Source organism: Callospermophilus lateralis, unplaced genomic scaffold, assembly GCF_048772815.1.
Source record: "Callospermophilus lateralis isolate mCalLat2 unplaced genomic scaffold, mCalLat2.hap1 Scaffold_1313, whole genome shotgun sequence".
NCBI lineage: Eukaryota > Metazoa > Chordata > Mammalia > Rodentia > Sciuridae > Callospermophilus > Callospermophilus lateralis.
In genome coordinates this window covers 151646-158590 of record NW_027512485.1, presented here as the reverse complement: position 1 = coordinate 158590, position 6945 = coordinate 151646, and positions in this window count along the sequence as shown.

Genomic DNA, 6945 nt, shown 5'->3' with positions numbered 1-6945 from the left:
TATCTTGTGACTGACATTTTGCAGCCAGTAGACCCTTATATGTAAAAGCATCTTGTTATATGGAGAGGTTTTAGGGCAATGTTCAGAATCAGGTTGCTATGGTCAATGGAGCAAGCTATGTGGGATAGAAGCCTGGTTGGTGCATTCTCCAACAGAACCCGACCCACCACAACTGACAGAATTCCCTACAGCACTGTGTCCCTGGTGAACGCTTTTTATTTCATGAAGCAAATACCACACTCCTAGTGCAACAGCAAGAAACGCCATGAAGAGTGGAGGATGACCAAATGGCTTCACAGTCCACATGAGGAGACACTTGCCCTGAGTGGCCACAGTTTACCTACACAGAGAAAATTCAGCACTGCTGCCTCATGTTCATTGGAAAATAAGAAACCATGTCATCCATGTCACATAGATGCAGACCCAGCTTTGATGGTCTCACTACAAAGGAAGCTAATGCTCCTGACAACAAAATATATTTCAAGTGCCAACCTCAGAGGTAGTTTCTCCAGATGTTGGGCAGGCAGAGCTTCATGTTTGTGGAGTGTTCACCCTGTCCCTTACTTTTGGAAACTCCTCTACCACCTCCAAATTTGTGAACTCCTGAGCATTTTCTATTCCAGATATGTATTCACAGATTTTCTAACTCTTCTCCTCTAATTGTGTCTTACATGGGGCGAAGGTAATGCCAAGGCATTGTTCTGAATGAGAGTGGGAAGATTTTTATGTAGCACATATTTGCATACACATTGGATACATTTTCCAATTTTCCATTCGAAATACTGAATCCCTGACACTAACAAATTTCCTTCTAGACTTTTACTTATAATCTTAATATGATGCAGAAAAATAACCCAGACAAAATAGAAATACAAGAGGTTCACAGGAGGTATGGTGTATAGTTGGATTTGCCTTTCGTATGATAAATGGTAGGTGTTATAAATCAAGCCAATTTTAATTGAAATAGTTCTCCATGTGTTTTAAAAGTTAACAAATATGTGAATAACTGTCTCCCTTTCTCTGTAGCCGATTCAGCACATGTATTTTTTATGCACATATTGAATTATACCTGGTATCAAACGTACATTTTGTGAGGTGGCTGACTTGGCAGATACAAATTGTAAGAAAAGATCACTCCTACTAAACGCTGTTGGAACTGAAAATTCAACATATGGGTCAGTTTTCTAGTTGTACAACATAAATTGATGTTCAGGAAAATGAAAGGAAAATGAATATTTTTGGATCTCTGGATGATATATTTTTCATGGTGAATTTCAATTGGCATACATAATGCTACTTTTTAATGTCTGTGTGTGTGTGTGTGTATATATATATATATATGTATTCACTCTCCAGATTTTTCAAAATATGAAATGTATTTGTCTGATTATACACTCCCTAAATTCATTCATATTTATGTATGTGGATGTATAATCAACTTTTCACAAGTTTATTCTCAGAAATATTCATCCACCTGAAATACATATTTGTTTCCTAGTACTGAAAACTAACTTCAGGGGATCATATGATGACAGCGAAAGGAGTGCATCAACCCCATGTACAGCGTCACTGTGCAGGAGAATGATGAATTTCCAGCAAAATTTGGGTGGTCCTAAACCTAGTGGAAGTATTTCCATCTCACGAGGATCAGCTACGGGGCTCAAACGTGAGTGATTTGTCTGCATGGAGCATCATGCTGCTTATTCAGCAAATCGCCCTGCGGGTAGAGTCTGTGGCGCGTGCTGGGAAGCAATGAGATAGCAACACAAATATTCAGTGGTGCAGATTCTGTGGGCTCCTGCCATCTGTACAATCACTGTGCTCATTGCTGAATTCTGGGTTTGAGACCAGGGAAATACACGGTCCAATTCGGTTTTCCACACCAGTCAGACCACAGAGGAAGCCAGGGGCCACCATCTTGGAGAGCTGACGTCACCATTCCTGTTTTCAACTGATAGCAGCTCATTCAGCTATAGAACAGGTAATCTCAGGCTGTCATTCGCCTGTGTCTCGGAGACAAATTACTCAGGCCTGCTCCTATCAGAACATACACCAAGCCCAGAGCGGCCGAATTCTGGCTCCTGGAACTGATCAGGCCCAGGGCTAAAGAACCTGCGGAAACTGCTTCTCGGTCTAGGTCTTGCTGAATACTGTGGAGGTAAATACCTACCAAGCCTTCATAGGCAGTGGCAACAGGATTGAGACGGGGCTTGTGAGGGCCGGTCAGGACTCACCCATTGCTTTGTTCATCCGGCAAAGGGAACGAAATGCTGCCATTCGCTTGGGATACCAACATGTTAGAGATCTGAAGTCATCACAAAGTGGCGGAGGAGATAACTTCATCGATACCAGCGGTGAGAGAAACAGTTGGTCTCCTGGTAAAAAAGTGAGTCACAAACACCCGAGTCTCTCTCACTCTGTCTTCAAGCTAGAGGGAAAGAGCAGAGACACCGCTCACGCCCGGCACTGGCCCAGCAAACCACAGGCGTGGTAGTCACGTCATCCCAATTGGAGTAGGGACAGAGCAGAGCCGCCGCCCGTGCCCGGAACAGGCCCATCGACCAGCAGGCTTGGTAGTCACGTCACCCCAATTGGAGTAGGGGCAGAGCAGAGCCACAGCCTATGCCCAGAACAGGCCCAACGACCCGCCGGTGTGGTAGACACGGCACCCCTATTGGAGTAGTGGCAGAGCAGAGCCTTCTCCCGTGCCCATTACAAGCCCATCGGCCCACCAGCATGGTTGTTATGTCACCCCAATAGGAATAGGGGCAGAGCAGAGCCACCACCCATGCCCAGAACAGGCCCAGCAACCCGCCGGCGAGGTAGTCACATCACCCCAATTGGAGTAGGGGCAGAGCAGAGTGACCAACCTCGCCCACAACGTAGGCAACCGAACAGCGAAACAGGCCAAGTGGCCTGCGGGCACGGCAGACACATAACCCCATTTGAAGTTGGGGTAGAGCAGATCCACTGCACGTGCCCACAAAATAGACAGACCTGCGACCGACCAGCAAAGAGGCTCAGCGTCCTGCCGGCATGGTAGACACGTCATCCCAATTTGAGTAAGGGCAGAGTAGAGCTGCCGCCCGCAACTGCAAGGTAGGCAGACCTGCAATGGATCAGCAGAACAGGCCGACGGGTCCGTGGGCGTTGTAGACACGTCACACCAAATGGAGGAGGGGCAGAGCAGAGCCACTGCCCGCACCCGCATTGTAGACAGACCTGCGACCAACCAGCACAACAGGCCCAGCAGCCCGTCAGCGTGGTAGATAGATCACCCCAATTGGAGGAGCAGAACAGCCGCCCCCCGCTACTTCAAGGGAGACTTTTCAACTATACAAGAGCAATATAAGTATATAGGGGGAAAATTTCAAAAACAACAGTTTCAAAAAGCAGAGAGAAACGCGAGCAGTATGAAAAGACAAGGAAAGAAAGGACCACAAGCAATGCAGGTAAACACAATTTTAGAAGAGGTAATAGCTGCATCAGATGGAATGTCAGATAAAGAATTCAGGATACTCAGGCTTTAGATGATCTGGAGTCTCAAGGAAGACATTAGACAACAAAATCAGACAATTAAAGATCCCTTCGACAATGAATTACATAAACAAATCCAAGAAGCAAAAGATCAACTATATAGGGAGATAGAGGTTGGAAAAACAAACAGAAATCCTAGAATTGCAGGAAGCAATAAACCAACTTAAAAACTCAATTGAGAATACTACCAGCAGAGTAGAACACTTAGAACATAGAACATCAGACAATGAAGACAAAGTATTTCAACTTGAAAAGAACATAGACAGCTCAGCAAGGCTGTTAAGAAACCACGAGCAGAACATCCAAGAAATATGGGATAACATAAAGAGGCCAAACTTAAGAGACACTGGGATACAGGAAGGTATAGAGGTTCAAACAAAAGGAATGAGCAACCTATTCAATGAAATAATACGAGATAACTTCCCAGACTTGATAAATAAAAAAGAATCCCAAGTCCTAGAAGCCTACAGAATGCCGAATGTGCAAAATCATAAGAGAGCCACAACTAGACACATTATAATGAAGATGCCCAACAAACAGAAAAAGGAGAGAATTTTAAAAGCTACAAGAGAAAGGAAGCAGATTACATTTAGGGGTAAACCAATCAGGATAACAGCTGATCTTTCAAAACAGACTCTGAAAGCTAGAAGATCCAGGAATAACATATTTCAAACACTGAAAGAAAATGGGTTCCAACCAAGAATTGTGTATCCAGCGAAAGTAAGCTTCAGGATGGAAGATGAAATTAAAACCTTCCACGATAAACAAAAGTGCAAAGAATTTGCAGCTAGAAAACCATCTCTTCAAAACATCCTCGGCAAAATATTACAGGAAGAGGAAATGGAAAATATCAATGAAAACCAACAGCGGGAGGGAGTACAGTAAAGGCAGGGGATAATCAAAGAGGAAAACAAACCATGTTTAGGAACATAAATAAACAAATATCGCTGGAAGAACAACCCATATCTCAATAATAACCCTAAATGTTAATGGCTTAAACTCACCAATGAAGACACACTGGCTAGTAGAATTGAACAAAAAACAAGACCCAACAATATGCTGCCTACAGGGGACGCATTTGATAGGAAAATGCATACATAGACTGACGGTGAAAGTTTGGGAAAAATCATATCACTCATATGGACTTCGGAAACAAGCAGGAGAGTCCATACTCATATCAAATAAAATAGATTTTAAGCCAAAGTTAATCAAAAGGGATAAAGAGAGACACTACATACTGCTCAAGGGAACCATACACCAACAAGACACAGCAATCGTTAATATATATTCCCCGTACAATGGTGCAGCTATGTTCATCAAAGAAACTCTTCTCAATTTCAATAGTCTAATAGACCACAATACAGTAATCATGGGAGCCATGAACACACCTCTCTCACCACTGGACAGATCTTCCAAACAATAGTTGAATAAGGAAACTATAGAACTCAATAACACAATTAATAACCTAGACTTATTTGAGATATGTAGAATATAACACCCAACATCAAGCAGTTACCTTTTTTCTCAGCAGCACATGTATCCTTGTAAAAAATAGATCATATATTATGTCACAGGGCAACTCTTAGACAATATAAAGGAGTACAGTTAATACCATGCATATTATCTGATCATAATGGAATGAAACTAAAAATCAATGATAAAAGAAGGAAGGAAAAATCATGCATCACTTGGAGAATGAACAATAGGTTACTGAGTGATCAATGGGTTATAGAAGACATCAAGGAGGAAATTTAAAAATTCTTAGAAATAAATGAAAATGCAGACACAACATACCGGAATCTATGGGACACATTGAAAGCAGTTCTAAGAGGAAAATTCATTGCTTGGAGTTCATTCCTTAAAAAAAGAAACAACCAACAAATAAATGATCTCATACTTCATCTCAAAATCCTAGAAAAAGAAGATGAAAGCAACAGCAAATGAAGTAGAAGGCAAGAAATAATTAAGATCAAAGCTGAAATTAATGAAATTGAAACAAAAGAAACAATTGAAAAAACTTGACAAAAGTAGAAGTTGGTTCTTTGAAAAAATAAATAAAATTGACAGACCCTTAGAAATGATAACAAAGAGAAGAAGAGAGAGAACTCAAATTACTAGAATAAGGGATTAAAAAAGAAATATCACAACAGATATTTCAGAAATACAGAAGATAATCAGAAATTATTTTGAATCCTTATACTCCAATAAAATAGAAGATAGTGAAGGCATCGGTAAATTTCTTAAGTCATATGATCTGCCCATATTGAGTCAGGAGGATATAGCAACATAAACAGACCAATATCAATTGAGGAAATAGAGGAAACCATCAAAACACTACCAACTTAGAAAAGCCCAGGACTGTATGGGTATACAGCAGAGTTTAACAAAACCTTTAGAGAGGAACGAATACCAATATTTTTCAAGGTATTTCAAGAAAGTGAAAAAGAGGGAGATCTTCCAAATTCATTCTACGAGGCCAACATCACCCTGATTATTACAGCAGACAAAGACACTTCAAAGAAAGAAAACTACAGACCAATATCTCTAATGAACCCACATGAAAAAATCCTCAATAAAATTCTGGCGAATTGGATACAAAAAAAATATCAAAAAAATTGTGAATCCTGATCAAGTAGAATTCATCCATGTGATGCAAGGCTGGTTCAATATACGGAAATCAATAAATGTTATTCACCACATCAATAGACTTAAAAATAAGAACCATATGATCATCTCGATAGATGCAAAAAAAGCATTCAATAAAGTACAGCATTCTGTTATGTTCAACACTCTAGAAAAACTAGTGATAAGAGCAACATATCTCAATATTGTAAAAGCAATCTATGCTAAGCCTCAGGCTAGCATCATTCTGAATGGAGAAAAATTGAAGGCATTCTCTCTAAAATCTGGAACAAGACAGGGATGCCCTCTCTCACCACTTCTGTTCAACATAGTTCTCGAAACACTGGCCAGAGCAATTAGACAGACGAAAGAAATAAAAGGCATAAAAATTTGAAAAGAAGTACTTAAATTATCACTATTGCAGATCACATGATTCTATATCTAGCAGTCCCAAAAGGGTCTACAAAGAAACTAATGGAGCTAATAAATGAATTCAGAAAAGTGGCAGGATATAAAATCAACATGCATAAATCAAAGGCATTCCTGCATATCAGCGACAAATCTTCTGAAATGGAAATGAGGACAACCACTCCATACACAATATCCTAAAAAAATAATAATAATAATTAGGAATCAACCTAACAAAAGATGTGAAAGTCTTATACAATGAAAACCACAGAACCCTAAAGAGAGAAATAGAAGAAGATCTTAGAAGATGTAAAAATATATCCTGTTCATGGATAGGCAGAACTAACATCATCAAAATGGTGATATTACCAAAAGTTC